Consider the following 20,076-nt stretch of genomic DNA (forward strand, 5'->3'; position numbering starts at 1 on the left):
CTTGGGTTTACTAGCTATAGAATCATATCTATTAATAATGATAGTTTGTATAATTCCCCAATAGTTATGACTTTTATTTCAGTTTCGTGTCTCATTGCATTGGCTACAACTTCAAGAATAATGTTGAACATCAGCAATTATAATGAACATCTTGGTCTTATTACTAGTTTTGGCAGGGATGCCTCCGATATACTTATCATTAAGTGCTATGCTATTTATTAGACTAAGAAATTCTTATATTAAATAATATCCTTTTACTCCTAGTTTGCTAAAAATTATCAGTAAAGGAGGTTAAATTTTTATCAAATGGCTTTGTGGTATCTGCGATGACCATATAACTTATATCCTTTGAGCTGATGTCATGTAATATTAAGAATTCCTATTATTGAACCATCTTTGCATTCCTAGGATAAATCCTACTTGGTTATGACATATACATTAACTACATTGCAGGATTTGATTTGTTAAGTTTATTTAGGATTTTTATGTAAGACATCTTTAGTTTCCTTTTTGATGCTGTTTTTGGGAGGGTTTGTTATCAGATCATACCAATTTCATAAAATACTGGTAAGCATTCCTTCTCTTTCTATGCTATGCAACAGTTAATGGAACATGGGAAATATTTGTTCTGTAATATCTTGATTTGGGCTTACCTCTTTTCTCTCCTAGGATATTATTGGGTATTTTTTATTACTGGTAGAAAAAAGTGTATAATAGCCTTCATTTAAAAAATTTACGCTATTCCTAGTTTGCAGCACTTTCTTGAGGGACAACTGATACACGACCTCAGATTTTTAAACAGTTTTCCCAGCCATGCTATCTTATAAAAAAGTCCCTTGGTCTCTTCTCTGATTTCTTTGTATTTTCATTTTAGGTGCTATTGTCATTGCTTCCAGAGGAATCAGATGTGGAAAAGATGAAGATGAAGAATGGAAGAAGGTAAGAGGATGGTTGGCCTCAAGGAGCATAAGGAATGAAGTCTCGGAAAGTTTGCTTTATGGTAGGGATGAAGCTTAAATTACTCTTTGAAGGATAACTAGTTGCCAGCTAAGGCAACTAATGTGGGAGTTGAAGAAAGAAATATAATTTCAGTATTTATCACCAACAATTAATATTTATAGCATTATTGGCATGTCTTCATTTATTAAATGCACAACTATAATTGAAACAAACCTCTTATGGGAATGTAGTGATTAAACTTACAAATTGCAGGTGCTGAGCTCAGATGGTAAGTACCTTATATTTCCTTGTGATGGTGTTTGTGGAAAGGTCTTTCCTTTTTTTCTTTAGGAAATTAGCTCTTCGGACCTTTTCATTCTTAGGGTGCTCACTTTCTGCATAGACACAAACAAAAGTGAGGAGCACACTAGGACATAGGGGCTGCGACTGAAAGGCCTGGCTATAGGATGTCAGAGATGTCACAAATTTTGGTTATTACTAATAATTTGGGAAGTTAGTGCTCAGGAACTGCCCTACATCTGGAACAGGAATAGCCATCTTCCTGAGCAAGTTTGGATTTGCTTCAACTGCATCTGTCTAATTGGTCCACTCTTTTCCTCTATCTTTTCCTTCTCTAGCAATGTTCCCACTTGCCTAATTTGCTGAGAGCATCTGGGTCAGTAAGCTTCCTTGGGCACTTGAGTTTATATCCTCTGAGTTCCAGGTCTGTTATAAAGTGCTTGTTGAAATCTAAGCTGTGATTCAGTGACATCTGATATAGAGCCTAGATTTAGCATTTGGAAAATCCAAAGTTTTATCCTGTTGTGCCCAAATCTGTCACTCTGTCTTTAAAACATAATTGGATGGAAGTGACTATGCTCTGTGAGGATTCTGTTCTTTCTGGCCTAGTGGTTGCCCCTTCTGTATTTGAGAAGCGAGGTTAACAACAACAAAAAAGCAACAAACTAGATTTGCCTTTTAACAGAAATTTATTAAAAAAAAAGTTGAACAAATTATTTAAGAAAACTATTTTTAAACAAATCCGTTACCCCCACATTACCCCAACAGTTTACTGCTGGCTATTCCCATTCCAAGGAATGAGGTCATGCTTTATGGGAGACATATGCTTCTGAGGATATTACTGCCCTGAGCACAGACCATGACTTCATTAGAGGGAACGGTGGACCAAAGAGATTCAACAGGAGACTTGCATATGTGACAGAAAAAATAAAAAGCCAGTTGAGATTCTCCTTAAGTCTCTGGCCTTCAGGATAGGCCAAAGATCTGTTGATTTCACTCTCACGACTTGGTTTTGCTTTAAAATCATGAACTATGTATGAAAACTTCCTGAAAACTGTAACTCATAGCAACACCACCTGTATTTGTAAATAGAGAAACTGTCTTCTCTCAAGGGATTGGATGGATTATATTCTTTTTTTTTTTTAATTTTTTTTCAACGTTTTTATTTATTTTTGGGACAGAGAGAGACAGAGCATGAACGGGGGAGGGGCAGAGAGAGAGGGAGACACAGAATCAGAAACAGGCTTCAGGCTCCGAGCCATCACCCCAGAGCCTGACGCGGGGCTCGAACTCCCGGACCGCGAGATCGTGACCTGGCTGAAGTCGGACGCTTAACCGACTCCGCCACCCAGGCGCCCCTGGATGGATTATATTCAGGGAAGAGACCAGGTGTTTGAAACATTGGGGTTGCTACTGAATGCACACCCATGCAGAGTAAACTCTGTTTCAAAGAAACATTGTTTTAAACATTGCTGCAGATGTATACGATGTCATCATTTGGTTTTGAAAAGCAAATTCAGAACATTAGCAGGGATTTTGGCTTTCCAGGAAGATGATTTCCAAAGCAGTTTTATAGGATTTTTAACATATGTTGTTTGTAACATTAATTTTTAAAATAAGCAAGTCCAATAAATCTGTTACCTACTAACCAAGTACTGTCTAGTTGCATCTGTTCCCATTTTATTTGATACCGCGAAGAAATTTCAATAGACAGCTAAATATTTTGGTGTTATTAATAGTTTTATGCTCCTATTGACTAAGACTTTTCAAACAAAACACTTAAAATCACAGCATTTTAAAAGATGTAATTGCTAGTTTAATTGACCAGGCTTTGTTTCTAAGGACCCATGATGTAGCTGAAATTACAGAAGTGGAAGAGAATGTTAAGAGATCATGTGAGTAGGTCACCTTTGACCTAGGAGGGGCAGGAGTTTGGAACATGAAAGGCTGGTTTGTAACCTCTTACTGTGACCTGCTTTAACCCTGATTCCCACCAAGTGTCAAGAAATTCCTCCTGGTATATAATGGAAATTGCTCATTACCACATAAGCTTATTGCCTGTTCAGTTTATTGCACAAAAGGAGAAAAATCTGTTAGAGTCTTCAAAATAACCCACTTTGCAAATAGAAAACAGCCACAAATTGTCTCCCCTTCTTTGGTCTCCTATACTCTACCTCCTTTCTCCCATCTTCCCAAGAACCAACTTTCTATCCTTTTAGTCATATGGATTGCTCTTTTCCAGAATATCTTTAATTTATCAACCATTTTATAACTGTCTGCAGGTACAAGGTATGGTGCTAAGTGTTTCAGGCAAAGAGGGTCCCATATCTGGCTGTGTTTAAAGAACTGTCTGGAGAGAATTTTAAAAAAACAGATTTCTAGGCCTCATCTGAGATCTGTTAAATAAAATATGGGGGTCAAGTCAGAGAATCTGTATTTCAAAAGCAAGCCCTTAGCTGATTCTTATGTTGTCAGCCTGGCACCAGTTCAAGGATCAGAACTTAAAATAAGGGTATTGGGGTTGGTGCATTAAGGTTACCTAGTGTAGTGGTGATGATACAAGTAGATATGACAAGAATAGAAGCAATTATAGAGAACAACAGATGAGTACAAAAAGTGCCACATCCCTTTGTATATCATTTCACAAAGTAAATTTACAATTATTTTAATTTAATTCTCACATTAGCTCTGTGGGTGGGTGGTAGCATGTCAATTTTACCAGGAATAAAACTGAAGTTCAAGGAAGAGAATACCACTTGCTTAGGATCTCTCAGCCAAAGGCAAAGTCAAGGTTCAAACTCAAGTTATTTGATGCCAAATCTCTCATTTTTTTCACTTATTACAACTTTCTTCCTAAGTTTCAGAAAGAAAAGGACATTGGGTTCAAAAAAGGGGAAAATGATAGGTCAATAAGATACCAACATCCAGTGGCGCTAATATGATAAAATCAAACAAGGGCTGATATAACATTAGCATTACATTAGGTGCCTTTAATATATGAAACCCATTCCTATTCAAAGTGTCTCTTAGTCCTGCAGTGAGTGGGCAGAAGATGAACCAGGGTCCAAGGTTCCTCTACCTCCACTGAGTGGCAAAGACCAGAATAGAACCTGTATTATCTTCCAGAAGGCAACCCGTTAGGTGATTTCTTCCTCTGTAGGCACCAGTAAAGATGAAGTGGAGATCCCACCAGCATTGGATGGCCAGAGAATAGGCAAGGGAAAATGTTCTCAGTCTCGTAGTTCTTGCATTCCTGAACTTCTACCTCATGACACCGGGTGGCCCATGGAAGCACCTTCTGCCCCCATAGGTGGCACCAGCAGAGATCAAGCTGGAGTACAAGTAGAGCCAGAGTATGAAACAGACCAGAGTAGCATCGTAAAGACTCAGAAAACTAAATTGTCACTGGAATATGGCTTATAAAAATAGGCCAGAATAACACTACACCTAACTAGGCTTGCTGCTTGCTAAAATAGAAGATTTAAACAGAATGAAGAATATCTTAATACCCAATGATACAATAAAATAATCAAAATGTGAATGAGAAAAGAAAATCAATTGATACAATCTGAGATGGGTAAGATTGTCATAACCATCTGACACAGGTTTTAAAGCAGCCACCATAAAATTGCTTCAACAATTAATTACAAATTCCCTTGAAACAAATGACAAAAATAGAAAATCTCAGAAAAGAAATACAAGTTGTGAAAAAACAAAATGGAAATTCTGGAACTAAAAATCAAAATAACTAAAATAAAAAACTGTCTTGGCTCAATAGTAGAGTGGAGATAAAAGAAGACAGAAACTACCAACTTGACAGATGAATAGAATTTATTCAGTCTGAACAACTGATAAACAATGCACTGATACGAGTGAAGACAGCCTCAGGGACCTGTGGAACAAAAACAAGATAGCTAACATGGGAGGCCCAGATGGAGAGGAGAAAGAGTAGAAGAGAAACATATTCAAATAATTAATGGCTGACAGCACCTCATTTTGGCAAAAGACATAAACCTATGATTCAATGAGCTGAATGAACATCAAACAAGGTAAACCAAAAGACACCCACACCAATCAACATCTTAATTAAACTCTGAAAACTAAAGACAGAGAAATTATCTTGAAAGCAATTAGAGAGAAACAGTGTATTACCTATTAAAAAAAAACAAACACAAAACATCAATTTGAATGCCAGAGGATTTCTTATCTGAAAGCGTGGAGGTTAGAAGGATGTGGCACAATAATTCATATGCTAAAAGAAAAAACTGTCAAAAACAAGTTCTATATCCAGCAAAACTACCATTCAGGAATGAAGAGGAATTAAAGAAATTTTCAAAGGTAAACTAGGAGAATTTCTTGCTAGCAGATATGCCCTTTAAAATGGCTAAAGAATGCTCTCTAAACAAAAAGGAAAGGATAACAAAAGGCTCAGAGTTCAGAAGGAAAAGAACAAAGAAAATGGTAAAAATAAAGGTAAAGATAATAAACTATCCTAATTCTCATGTTTTTCCTAAATCATATTTGATGGTTGAAGTAAAAATTGTTAACAGTGTTTGTCATGGTGCTCAATGTTATGTAGAGGAAATACTTGACACAATTATATTTAAAAAGTAGGAAAGATTTAAATGTTACTCAATATAGTAAGATTTCAATACTTCAAAATGGTAAATTGTTGGCATGCATAGACTGTGATGTTACATACACACACGCACAAACACACAAATATCTATGGGGTGCCTGGGTGGCTCAGTTGGTTAGGCGTCTGACTTCAGCTCAGGTCATGATCTCACGGTTCTTGAGTTTGAGCCCTGTGTTGGGCTCATGTTGACAGCTCAGAGACTAGAGCCTGTTTCAGATTCTGTGTCTCCCTCTCTCTCTGCCCCTCCCCCACTCGCACTCTGTCTCTGTATCTCTCAAAAATAAATAAACATTAAAAAAATTTTTAAGGGGCGCCTGGGTGGCGCAGTCGGTTAAGCGTCCGACTTCAGCCAGGTCACGATCTCGCGGTCCGTGAGTTCGAGCCCCGCGTCAGGCTCTGGGCTGAGGGCTCAGAGCCTGGAGCCTGTTTCCGATTCTGTGTCTCCCTCTCTCTCTGCCCCTCCCCCGTTCATGCTCTGTCTCTCTCTGTCCCAAAAATAAATAAACGTTGAAAAAAAAAAATTAAAAAAAAAAAAAAAAAAAAAAAAAATTTTTAAAAAACCCACACAAATATCTAGAGCAACCAGTAAGAAAATTATACTAAGTAATATACTAAAAACTGTAATGATAAAACAAGATAGAATCCTTAAAAATGTGCAAGAAACCCATAGGAAGGCAAGGAAAAAGAGAGAAAAGGTAAATAAATAAATAAATAACATGCTTAAGCCCTAAATATCAATAGTTACTTTAAATATACTCTAAATACGTTAATTAAAACACAGAGATTGAGAGAGTATATTTTAAAAATATGATCCAACTATATGCTGTTAACAAAATCTCACTGTAAACACAGTGATACAGGTTAAAAACAAAAGGATGAAAAAAGATATATCATACTAACATTAGCCAAAAAATGAAGACCATGCAAATTTTAGGATTGTTCTAGCTCTGTGAAGGATGCTGGTGTTATTTTGATAGGGATTGAATGTGTAGATTGCTTTGGGTAGTATAGACATTTTAACAATACTTGTTCTTCCAGTGCATGAACATTGAATTAAACTGAGCTGAACTGAATTGAATTGAATGTTTTACAACTCTACAATTTGTATGGAATGAGAAAAGACCCCTATAGCCAAAGTAATACTGAAAAGCAAGCCAAAGCTGGAGGCATCACAATTCCGGACTTCAAGCTGTATTACAAAGCTGCACTCATCAAGACACTATGGTACTGGCACAAAAACAGACACACAGAAGAATGGAACAGAATAGAGAACCAGAAATGCTCCCAAAAATGTATGGCCAATGAATCTTTGACAAAGCAGGAAAAGACATCCAAGGGAAAAAAGACAGTCTTTTCAAAAAATGGTGCTGGGAAAACCAGACAGCAACATTCAAAACAATGAAACTGGACTACTTTCTTACACCATACACAAGAATAAATTAAAAATGGATGAAAGACCTAAATGCAAGACAGGAAACCATCAAAATCGTACAGGAGAAAACTGGCAGCAACCTCTTTGACCTCGACTGCAGCAACTTCTTACTAGACATGTTTTTGGAGGCAAGAGAAACAAAAGCAAACATGAACTTATTGTGACTTCATCAAGATAGAAAGCTTCTGCACAGTGAAGGAAGACAATCAACAAAACTAAAAGGCAGCCTACAGAATGGGAGAAGATACTTGCAAATGATGTATCGGATAAAGGGTTAATATCCAAAATCTATAAAGAACTTATCAAACTCAATACCCAAAACCATAATCCAGTGAAGAAATAGGCAGAAGACATGAATACACACTTTTCCAAAGAAGACATCCAGATGGCTAACAGACACACGAAATGATGCTCAACATCATTCACCATCAGAGAAATACAAATCAGAACCACAATGAGATACACCAGCTCACATCTATCAGAATGGCTAAAATGAATAACTCAGGAAACAACAGATGTTGCTGAGGATGTGGAGAATGGGGAACACTTTTGCACTATTGGTGGGAATGCAAACTGGTGCAGCCACTCTGGAATACAGTATGGAGGTTCCTCAAAACGTTAAAAATAGAACTACCCTATGACACAGCAATTGCATTACTAGGTATTTATCCAAATGATACAAAAATGTTGATTCGAAGGGGCACGTGCACCTTAATGTTTATAGCAGCACTATCAACAATAGCCAGATTATGGAGTCCAAATGTCCATCAATTGATGGATAAAGAAGATATGGAATAGATATATACAATGGAATATTACTTGGCAATCAAAAAGAATGAAATCGTGCCAATTGCAACAATGTATTATGCTAAGCAAAATAAGTCAAACAGAGAAAGACAAATATCATGATTTTACTCGTATGTAGAATTTAAGAAACAAAACAGATGAACATAGGGGAAAGGAAAGAAAAATAAGAAAAACAAAGAGGCAGACAAACCATAAGAGACTCTTAAATAGAGCAAACTGAGTGTTGCTAGAGGGGAGGTGGGTGGGGATATGGGCTAAATGAGTGATGGGCATTAAGGAGGGCACTTGTTAGGATGAGCACTGGGCATTATATATAAGTGATGAATCACTGGGCTCTACTTCTGAAACCAATACTACACTGTATGTTAAGTAACTTGAATTTAAACAAATAAATTTTTAAAAATAACAAAAATATGAAGATCAGTATTATGAGACACAGAAGATTTTAGAGCAAAGAAAACTACCAGAGACAGACAGTGACATCACAAAATGACAAAATGATGGATACACTAAGAAGACATAGCAATCCTAAATGTGTATGCACCAAACAGCAGAGCTTCAAAATACACTAAATCAAAATTGAATCAAAAAGACAGACAAATCCAAAATCAGAGTTAGGGGCTTTAACACCCCATTCAGGGCAATTGATAGAGCTAATAGACAGAAAATTCAGCAAACATAAAGAACACTGAACACTACAATCACGTTTGTAGTGATAGTATATACGTTTATATAACACTCCCTCAATAATAGCAGAATATACTTTTTTTCCAAGCATCTATGAAACATTCACCATGAGGGTTAATTGTATTTTGGGTCAAAAAACAAACTTCAACAAATTTAGAAACATCAAAAGAATGCAGAATGTGTTCTCAGAGTAAAAAGGAATCAGACTAGAAATAAGTAACACATAGAAAATAAGGAAAATCTACAAACAATTGAAAATTTCAAAAGCACACTTCAAACAACCTGTGAATCAGAGAAGTCTCAAAGGAAACAAAAAATACACAGAACTTAATGAAAATAAAAATACAACATATCAAAATTTATGGATGTAGTATTACAGCTCTTTTAGAATTTGTCTAGCAGGTTTTCTGGTTTTTACCGGAAGACCCCCTCCCCAAAAAAAAAGAAAAGAAAAAAAATTTATGGATGCAACTAAAGCAGTGCTGACAGGGAAATTTATAGCACTAGAGGCTTACATTTAGAAAAGGGGAAAGGTCTCAAAGAAATAATTGAAATTTCTATTTCAGGAAACCAAAAACACAAAGCAAAATATAACCAAAATAATCAGGAGGAAGAAGTTAATACAGATAAGAAAAGAAATAAATGAAATTTAAAACAGGAAGACAAAAAGAAAATCAATGAAATAAAAATCTGGTTCTTTGGGGAAAAAATCAATAACATTGATAAACCTCTAACAAGACTGACAAAAGTCAAAAGTAGAATGGACAAAAATCACTAATATAAGGAATAAAACAGGGGATCACTATAGATCTTGTAGCCATTAAATGGATAAGTTTCCTGAAGTAGGCATACTTTTCCTTATTCCTCTCGCTACATAAAACAAAAGATCCTGCACATTAATATATAATAAAATAAACATAAGACTTGGAAAGGTGGAGAGAAGAAGACAGACAAACTGTTTAGAAAACTTGGAACCCAAGGAATGACAGAATGATAAATTTTCCAGGTTTTCTTTGTGATTCATATACCCCAGACGTGGAACTGAACATGCCAGCAGCCCTGAAATACCAACAGGAGCAGAAAAAGAAAGACCTTAACAAAATCCTCTTTGACCTAAAGGCCCAGATAAGGAATGATCTGGCATGAGAGAAAGCTTTTAGACAATAACTTTTCTATTCCAGCAACACTGAAGAAAAACACCTGTGGCTCCATCCCAACTATTCCAGCAAAGGATGAATGGGAACCCTAAAATTCCACTCTCATGAAGTTATAACAAGGTGCCCCCATCCCCTGCTCATGTGGGGTCAGAGAAAGTGAAATAAGGAGCTGGGACGTTCATCCCCATGAGTAAGTAACTAGACTACCCCACTTGCAATGTCAGAAGAGACTGACACATATGGTAAGTTGGAACTCCCACCCTTACCCAACAATAATGAGGAATCTCTTCTCCCTCAGATGTCAAAGAAGACCAAGTGTGGAACCTGCATTTCAATCTCTACCTGGAAACAATGAGGTGGACAACCCCTCTACCACCTGACAGAGCAGTGTCACAAAAATCCATTTAAAGCAGAAGGTTTAAATAAGATCCAGAGCCTTAAAACAAAATGTAAAATGTTGAGGGTTTGATAAAAAAACCATTTGTCATACCAAGAGCCAAGAATATCTCAAACTGAATGAAAAAAGATAATCCATAAGAACCTACAGTGAGATAATAGAGATGACAGGATTCTATGACTAAGATTTTTAAAGTAGCTATCACAAGAATGCTTCAATGAGTAATTATGAACACTCTTGAAATAGGTAAAAGAAAAATTAAAGCCTCACATAGAAATAGAAAGTCTTGGCAAAGAAATGGAAGATATAAAGAGGAACCAAATGGAAATATTAGAATTGAAAAATAACTGAAATGAAAAGCTTAGCTCATGGGATCAATAACAGTCACATGAAGTTAAACTTCTAAAACCAAAGACAAAAAGAAAACCTTCTTAGCTAGAGAAAAGTGAAACTTTACCTTTTAGAGAAAAAACAACTCAAATGGCAGTGAGTTTCTTGTAAGAAGCCAGGAAGAACAGAAGGAAGTGGCACATTTTTCAAGTGCTGAAAGAAAAGAACTTTCAAACACTGAATCCTATACCCAGTGAAAATATTATTCAGGAATTAAAGGGAAATCAAGACATCTCAGATGAAGGCAAACTAACAAAATTTGTGACCAGCAGACCTAACCTAAAATAATGGCTACAGGAAGTTCTGAAAGAGAAAGGAAATGAAAAAAGGAAGGAATCTTGGACTATCAGGAAGAAAGAACAAAAGAAGAGCAAAAATAAGGTAAATACAATAGACTTTCTTCTCTTGACTTTCTGAGTTGCGTGTGACAATTAAATCAAGTTATAACACTGTCTTTCTTATGTGTTTCACAATATATGTGGAGTAATATTTAAGACAATTATATCATAAATGGAGGAAGGGGAGAGTAAAGGGACTTAAAGACAGGTAAGTTTTCTACAGTTTACTCGAAGTGGTAAAATGTCAATACCAGTAAACTGGTAAGTTATGTATACACAATGTAATACCAAGAGCGACCACTAAGCAACACAAAGAGATACATTCAAAAACACTACTAAAACGAAATTCTGCAAACAGTTCAAGTAACTCACAGGAAAGCAGGAAAAGAAAACAAACAAAACAGAGAATAAAGAAAATGGAAAAAAATTGGCAGATTAAAGCCCTAATCTATCAGTAATTAGCTCAAATGTAAATGGTCTAAATAGCATTTCTTCTTTCTGATCAGTATGCAAAGCACTTCCAGTACTATGTTCAGTAAGAATGATGACAACATATACTCCTGCGTTGTTTCAATCTTAGGAAGAAAACATTCAGTTTTTTACTGTAAAGTATGATCTTGGCTGTAGTGTGTGTGTGTATATATATATATATATATATATAGTGTATATGTATATATGTATACACTATGTATACATAGTGTATATATGTATATATATATGTATATATATATACATAGTGTATGAGGAAGTTCCTCTCTATTCCTAGTTTGTTGAGGGTTTGAATCATGAATGGGTGTTGGATTCTGTCAAGAGCTTTTTCAGCATTAATTGATATGATCATATAATTTTCCTCCTCTAGCCTATTGATATGTGAGGCTGAAATTATTAATTTCTTGCATAAAGCCTGGAATAAATCCCACTTAGTCATGATATATAATTGTTTTATATATTTTGGCATTTGATTTGCTAGTATTTTGTTGAGGATTTTTACATTTAATTTGATGAGAGATATTGGCCCCTAGTTTTCCTTTTTAGTGCTGTTTTGTCTGATTTTGGTATCAGGGTATAGTGCTCTCATAAAATAATAGGGAAGTGTTCCCTCACCTTCTACTTTCTGGAACAGATTGTGTAAAATTGGTTCTAGTTCTTAAAATATTTGGTAGAGTTATTCAGTGAAACCATCTGGGCTTGGAGATTCCTTTTTAGGGAGATTTTAATTACATGTGAGCTCTATATATGTTGTAACTTGATTTGACACTTCCTCTTAGACCCATGGATTATTCTGAGGCTTGTTATTTAATTTCTAAGTGATTAGAGATTTTCCTGTTGTGTTTCTTATTAATCCCATGATGATCAGAGAACATACTCTATTATTACAATTCTCACATTTGATGAGGTTTGTTATACAGCCCAGGATACGTTTTACCTTGATAAATGTTCCATGGTGCTTAAAAGAAATGTTTAGTTTGGTGTTGTTGGGAGTAGTGTTCTATATATATTAATTAGATTTCGTGGGTTCATTGTGTTGTTCAGTTCTTCTCTATCTTTGTTAGTTTTCCGTCCAGTAGTTCTATCAATTGTTTCAAGTTGTTGAAGTCCGAATTATATTTGTGGATTTACCTATTTCTGTTTTGTTTCATGTATTTTGAGGCTTTGCTGTTTGGTGTGTACACATTTAGGATGTTGCATTATCCTGATGGATTGATCATTTTATTATATTATCCCTTTTTTTCTCTAGTCATTTTCTTTGCTTGGAATTACATTTTATCTTATATTCATATAACAGCTCCTGCTTTTTTCCATTAATTTTTGCATGATATATCTTTTTCCATTTTTACTTTCAATGTACGCATTTGGTTGTATTCAAAATGAATTTTTTGTAGACAACATGTAGTTGGGTAATATTTTATCACCCATTCTACTAATCTCTGTCTTTTAATTGGTATATTTAGATCATTTACATTTAATGTAATTATTGATCTGTTAGCACTTACATCTGCCATTTTATATTTTGTTTCCTGTTTGTTTCCTTTGTTTAATTCCTTTTTTCTCTTTCCTACCTTCTTGTGGGCCATTTGAAAATCTTCTAAGGATTGCATCTTTATTTATAATGTTTTTGAGTATTCCACTCAGTATAGTTTTCTTAGTGGTTGCTCTAGGTATTATGATACATACATAACTTATTACAGTCTACTGCTATTGATGATTTAGTACTTCAAATACAGCACAGGAGCCTTCCTCTCATTTAGGTCCATCTATACTCTGCATTTTATTTCTTTTGTTAAGAGCTCTAAGGAGATGCAATTCACACATACCATTCATCCATTAACATGTACAATTCAATGGTTTTTAGAGATGTGGAAACCTCACCACAATTCATTTTAGAACATTTTCATCATCCCCAAAAGAAACCACATACCCCTCAGCAGTCACTCTTCATTTCTGTCCATCTCCCTCCACCCCAAGGATTTACTTTCTGTCTCTATGGATTTGGCTATTCTGGGCATTTCATATAAATGGAATCATAGAATATGTTACTGGCTTCTTTCACTTAGCATAATGTTTTCAAGATTCATCCATGTCATACCACACATCAACATTATTGCCAAATAGTGTTCCATTGTATGAATATACCACATTTTATTTATCCATCCACCAGTTGATGGATATTTGGGCTGTTTCCAGTTTTCGGCTATTATAAATAATGGTGCTATGAACATTTATGTACAAGAATTTGAATATCTGTTTCAATTATTCGATTATACTTGGGAATGTGTATTGGGTCATATGGTAATGGATCATATATTTGGCATTTTGAGGAACTGCCAGACTGTTTTTTCCAAAAGAGTTAGTTGCATCATTTTACATTCCCACCAGCAGTTTATGATAGTTCCAATTTCTCCATGTCCTTGCCAACTCTTGTTATATTATCTTTTTTATTATAGCCACCCTAGTGGGTACGAAGTTCTATCTCACTATGGTTCTGAGTTACATTTCCCTAATGGCTAATGATGTTGAGAATCCTCACCACTTTTTCAATATATATGTCTTAACTGCCTTAAGCATTTCCTTTACATACATTGGGCCACATCAGATGGTGTTATAATTTTTGCTTCAACCATCAGAAATGATTTAAGAAACTCATGACAACTAGCATAGTCTATTGTATTTACCCCTATTTTCACCACTAAGGTGTATTTCTTTCTTTTCTGAAGTTCTGAGCCTTATTCTGTTATCATTTCTGTTTATAGAACTTCTTTGAGCCAATGTTTAAGTGTAGTTTTGCTAGCAAAAAAAGATACTCTTATTCCTCTAAAAATTCCTTTAGGTGCACCTGTGGCTCAGTTGGTTGAGTGCCCAACTCCGGCTCAGATCATGATCTTGTGGTTTGTGAGTTTGAGCCCTGCATCGGGCTCTGTGCTGACAACTCAGAGCCTAGAGCCTGCTTTGGATTCTGTGTGTGTCTCTCTGTCTTTCTGCCCTCCTCTGCTCATGCTCTCTCTCTTTCTCAAAAATAAATAAACATTTAAAAAATTCCTTTATTTCCCCTTAATTCCCAAAGGGGTTTTTCTTGATGTAGATCTGTGGTTGACAGTTTTCTTTCAGCATTTGAAAAATGTACCATTTCCTTCTGGTGTCTCTGCTTTTAAATACGAAATGTGTTGTTAGTCTAACTGGTGTTCCCTTAGAAGTAATGCATCATTTTTTCCTGGCTGATCTCAAAATTTTAAAAATATCTTTAGTTTTCATAAGTTTAATTATGATGTGTCTTAGCATGGATTTGTTTGGGTTTATTATATTTGGGTTTCACTTATCGCCTTGAATATGTATTTTGCCAAATTTGAGGTTTTCAGAGTTTCTTACATTTAAAATATCTTTAAAATTTAATTGTGATTAAAATACACATAAAATTTACCATCTTAACTATTTTTAAGTGTAAGTTCAGTAGTGTTAATTATCTCCACATTGTTGTACACTCAGTCTCCAAAGCTCTTTTAACCTTGCAAAACTAAAACTCTACGTCCATGAAACAATGCTTCATTCCCCTCTACCTCCCACCCCTAGCAGTAATCATCTTATTCTTTCTATGTATTTGACTACTCTGGGTACCTCATATAAGTGGAATCATATAGTATTTGTCTTTTTGTGACTGGCTTATTTCACTTAGTATAATATCCTTAAGATTTATCCATGTTTTAGCATGTCAGAATTTCTATCCTTTTTAAGTCAGCCATTATTTCTTCAAGTACTTCTTTTTCTCTTCTTTCCTTTTGGACACTGATGATATGAATACTGGATCTTTTGTTGTTGTCCCAGATTCTCTGAGGCTTTGTTCATTTTTTCCAGTCTAGTGTCTCTTTGTTGTTCAGGCTGAGTAAATTCTACTGCTCTGACCTAAAGTTCACTGATTCTATCTTCTGTTATTGAGCCCATTCTACTATTGAGCCCATTCACTGAGTTTAAGTTATTGTATTTTTTGTCCTATAATTTTGATTTGCTTCTTTTAAAAAATAATTTCTATTTCTTTGCTGAGATTTTGTATGTTGTTTCCAAAAAATTTGTAATTACTTGTTGGATCATTTTTATTATTGATGCTTTATAATCCTTGTCAGATAAAATCTGATTCAACTGAGTGTTGGTGTCCGTTCTCACTCACGAGTTATATATTTCTTTAAACTGGAGGTTTTTGGACACTGTCTTACTAGACTTAAGATTACATTTTTAAAGGAGGGAGTCCTTGTGGTGAGGTATAATGTAAGGGTTGAGTATGTGTATATGTTCCTGCTGCATCTCACTGATGTGACCCTGACAAAAATGGGGCACTGACTCTTACTTCCTAGTTGCAAATGGGGAGTGGAAGTTCAGCTACCCCTCTGGCTCTGCTGGCACTATCCCAGTGAAAGTGGGGCACTGATCTGTAAAGCTTCTGTTATCTTTTTTTCTGGCTTTTGTTATCTTTGAATGGAAGTATAAACTCAGCTCCCTGTGAGCCCTGCTGACTGACACCAGGGAAAAGGAAAGAAAAGTACCAACTAGCTCTACCTTTTACCACCTTGTTAATTTAAGACTGGATGCTGACTGGGGGTAAAGGTTCAGCTCTCCATTGGGCCCCATTGAAATGGGGGTGGGATGGGGATAGGGGTGCTGACTAGCTCTGCTTTGTATTGCCCTTTTCAGTCTCATTGCTGCCAGATGGATGTGCAAGTGCAGATTCCCACTGGGCATCCCTGACACCAGGGTTGGGGGAAAAGTGAAATGTTACTAGCCTTGATATGCATCCCTTTGTTCAGTCTTTTTGATGTGGAGGTGGTGGAAGCTCAGCCTCCTCATCGGGCCTCAGTGACATGGAGATGGTGATGAAGTCCAGTGGTGACTAGCTTTACTTTGCACCAAGTTGTTAACTCTTTTTGCTTCTGGGTGTGAGTGAGGCAGCTTAGCTTGCCAGTGGACTGGGCTGACAATACTCTGGAAGGAGAAGAGGAGTACCATTGCTTCTGCTGAATAGGGGATTAGAAAGACTGCCTGTCCAGTTCTGCCAACACCACCTCAGCAGTGGGAATAGGAGCATGATGCCTGCTTATTTGTGTGGAAGGAGTGGAGTGAAAGATTACTTCCTACTAGGCTCCATTGAAACCGGGGGACAGTGGGGAGGGCATGATTTTTTTTTCTGTTGTTGTTTGGCTAGAATAGAACAGGTATTGCCAAAAGGTTTTCCATTGTTAGGCAACCCTTTCCTCCTTTCTTTTAGATATGGGTATCAGGCTTTTCTTAGAGATGTTTTTGTCTGTGTCTGTTGGCACTTATGGATTGGAGGCTTCTGTAGTGACCTGTCTGGGATATATAGGAGGCAAAGAGGAAATCCAGGGAGTGTACCACTGTATTGTTTGTCAAGTTCTGAGGCAGTCTGCTTGTTCTTTCCACTTTTCAGAGTTTTGTTTGTCGTGTTATATCCAGGGGATTTTAGTGCAAGAGGGAGGAGCTAGAAGGAAATTGCTTGATCTTGGAAGAAACATAAGTCCTTCTATTTTCTTTTTAAGAAAAAAAATCAGCAAAGCATACAACACCCTCAAAAATTGATTTTTTTGACATCTAAGGGGATTTCTGAACGGTAGTAATGATTTAAGGAATAAACCATAGTGAAAGAATGTCTAGGAAAACTTGAAGAGATGGAGATTTACTAGGTTTATGAAAAGCACTGTAAAATACCTTTCCTAATTTCAGTGGAAATTTGTGGAATGTTAAGTGATCACTCTTGGTGTGGCCCAAGTTCTCTTTCTATACAATGCTCCTTTGTGGGTTTCTAAAGGTTTTGTTTCTTGGGGGAAAGATGTAAGTGGCAGGGAAACTTTGGCTCCTTCTGTATAAAACAAGATTTGACATTCACAGTTACTGTTAAGTAAAGGTAAGACTGGTGAAAGTAGGTTATTCTGGAGGGTTGTAATAGCAGCTGCTTTAAGCCTCAAAAGCAATAACAGGAAAATTTCCCCATACACACATTCTCAACTCAAAGTAATAGTAAGTTTTACTTGTTGGGATTCTTGGTATAAAGTATATAATTTCAAATTCAACATTTCAGAAAAGGCCGATATCTTTACTTTACAACCCTGTCTTACATGCTATTTTCTGGTCCTTAAACTCTCCTTTACCCCTCAAATCAGTATGCTTCAGGTGTTGCTGCATTACTAGTACCAGACTGATTATAGCACTGAATATCACAAGGAAAAAGCAAGTGTTTGACCATGCTAAGTCACTAGGAAGCAGTGTACTTCAAAGAACTTTTGAATCAAAAATACCTTGGATTGATTATTGAATATGCCACTAACCAGTTGTGTGGCTTCGGGTAAATTACTTAATGTTTGAGCCAGTTTGCTCATCTGTAAAATGAGAACAATAATGTTGACTTTATAAGATTATTATGAGAATTCAATGACATAAAGTACATAAAGTAAGGGCCCATATTTTGTGCTCAACAACTCCAAAAAAGCTTCTAAAGAAGATGACTAGCCTCTGACAATTATGTCTGTATTCATGTGATATTTCTCCCACTTGACCATGTAATTAATGACTATTTCCTACTTCTCCCATACCTTAAATCCAGTCTCTGTACTTATGCATGTTACAGCTTATGGGACAAAGAGCCCATCATTCATTTGGAAAAGAAAAAGATTGATATGCTCATTTTTTCTGATATTTATAATTAGTTAGCCCACCCCTAAAAAGAATGGGCTTCTTCAGAATAGAAGCCCAAGATGCTCAAAAAAAGGAAAAAACATTAAAAAAATTTCTGCCATGCAACATAAATATTTCTTGATCAATTCTCTTATATTTTATAGTCCAGGTTGGTTTCCACAGTACAAGATTGATTTTTGGTGTATAAATGGGGAAATTGAACCTAAATGTTGAGTTTTAATGGTGTATTAATGATACTGCATACCAAGGTCCTATCCCACCAACCTAAAAGGATCTAGTGATAAAGAGAGATGAGCATCACCAAGACAGTAGTTTGGGGGTGGGTCTAGGTTTTGCGGCTTTACTAAGATTCTAAACTTTCATTCAAAAATTCACTTTCTTCTGACGTATGGAAGTGTTGAATCACTATATTGTACACCTGAAACTAATATCACACTGTAAGTTAACAAACTGGAATTTAAATGAAAACATACAAAAAAAGCCACTTTTAGCTTTTTCCACCTAGAGACACTAAAGCAAGTTGGTGCCCTGCAACCCCAGTGGAATGCTTATGGCTAGAAAAAGTTTCTATCCAAAAAATCTCTAAAAAAAAAAACAACAAAAAACAAACCCAGTGTGTCCAAGACTCAGGCAAGAGCAGGTCAACATGAATACTTTAGGGTTAAGATTAGGTCTGGAAGCATCAAAAGGCAAAATGAACACCTGCCAAGAGGGGCAAACTAAGACAACGAACACTTTATTTTTGTTCTTTTTTTTTTTAACCACTTATACCCTCTGCTCAAATTACATCACATTTCTGAGGTTGATGTTATGTTTGTATGTAAAATGAGAATAACCTTCATTTAATGTGCAGGGATAATGCGAGGATTAGAATGCCTAGCACAATGCCCAGAACCTAGTAGGAATACAATAGATGAAAGTTAATTTTAGAATTGAGCCTGAGGTCTATATCACAGCACGTGGCTTATTTAGTCCATAATAAATGAACTAGATATGTTAAATAGTTTTATTAAATAATTTCAAATCTGCCTAAAATGAACATAATTCATGGCTGAAAGAATCCTAGAGGTCATCTAAGGTTTTTGATTTAAATGTGTAAGTGTTTTGTTCTGGCAGAAATTTGATCTCATGTGGTCATCAGCTCAAATTCTTTTGCTGAGGTATTCTGTAACTAAGTTATTCAGAAAAAACATGTGTTATTAGAGCCAAACAGCTAACATCATAGTTAAGTGTAAAAGAATATTTTTATAGTAGGCAAAATCTAATCAATTAATACAGAGACCAGGTATATTGGTTATATGTTAAAGCACAGATATATCAATATGACTATAATCTCACTCCATTTCTGCAAACTGAAAGATAGGAAGAAATAGTCCTTACAAAAGGGTGAGAGAGAGGAAATAACTGACTTCTTGTTTCCTAGTTTAGACCACTCAGTTCTGCAAGGAAAGTAATGTAGCAAAGGTAGACTACCATTGTCAAAGAAGCTATGGAGATCAGACAGCACAGACATTTGAGTTGTGACCAAATATCAAATCACAAGGGGAGTAGAAAACATACCTTGGATTTTACTTTTATTTTTCTGGATTTTCTAAGCTACGGACACCTGAAATCATAGAAAAGTCAGAGCCACTTGAGTTGTGACTGAACGTAAATCACATGGGGAGTGGAAAACATACCCTGGATTTTTCTTTTCTAAGTTAAAACAGAAGCAATAAAAACAATGAAGAACACAAGGGATGAAAGAAAAAATAGAGTGGACTTCATCAAAATTAAAAACTTATGTGCTACAAATGATA

General features: G+C 35.8%; 1 protein-coding gene and 1 non-coding gene across 6 annotated transcripts in view; one reads left to right on the forward strand and one right to left on the reverse strand.

Moving 5' to 3' along the window:
* The window catches only part of EDA (ectodysplasin A), a 404,383-nt gene that overhangs the window by 59,451 nt on the left and 324,856 nt on the right, over positions 1-20,076 (reverse strand). The gene's annotated exons all lie outside the window — the stretch shown is intronic.
* LOC124521622 (U7 small nuclear RNA) lies at positions 9,173-9,234 on the forward strand. Its single transcript, XR_006964573.1, has one exon. It is a non-coding gene; the product is annotated as a U7 small nuclear RNA (small nuclear RNA).

The sequence above is a fragment of the Lynx rufus genome, unplaced genomic scaffold (assembly GCF_022079265.1).
Source record: "Lynx rufus isolate CCGP_SWC_20201006 ecotype Redwood Valley unplaced genomic scaffold, mLynRuf1.p SCAF_30, whole genome shotgun sequence".
NCBI classification, from domain to species: domain Eukaryota; kingdom Metazoa; phylum Chordata; class Mammalia; order Carnivora; family Felidae; genus Lynx; species Lynx rufus.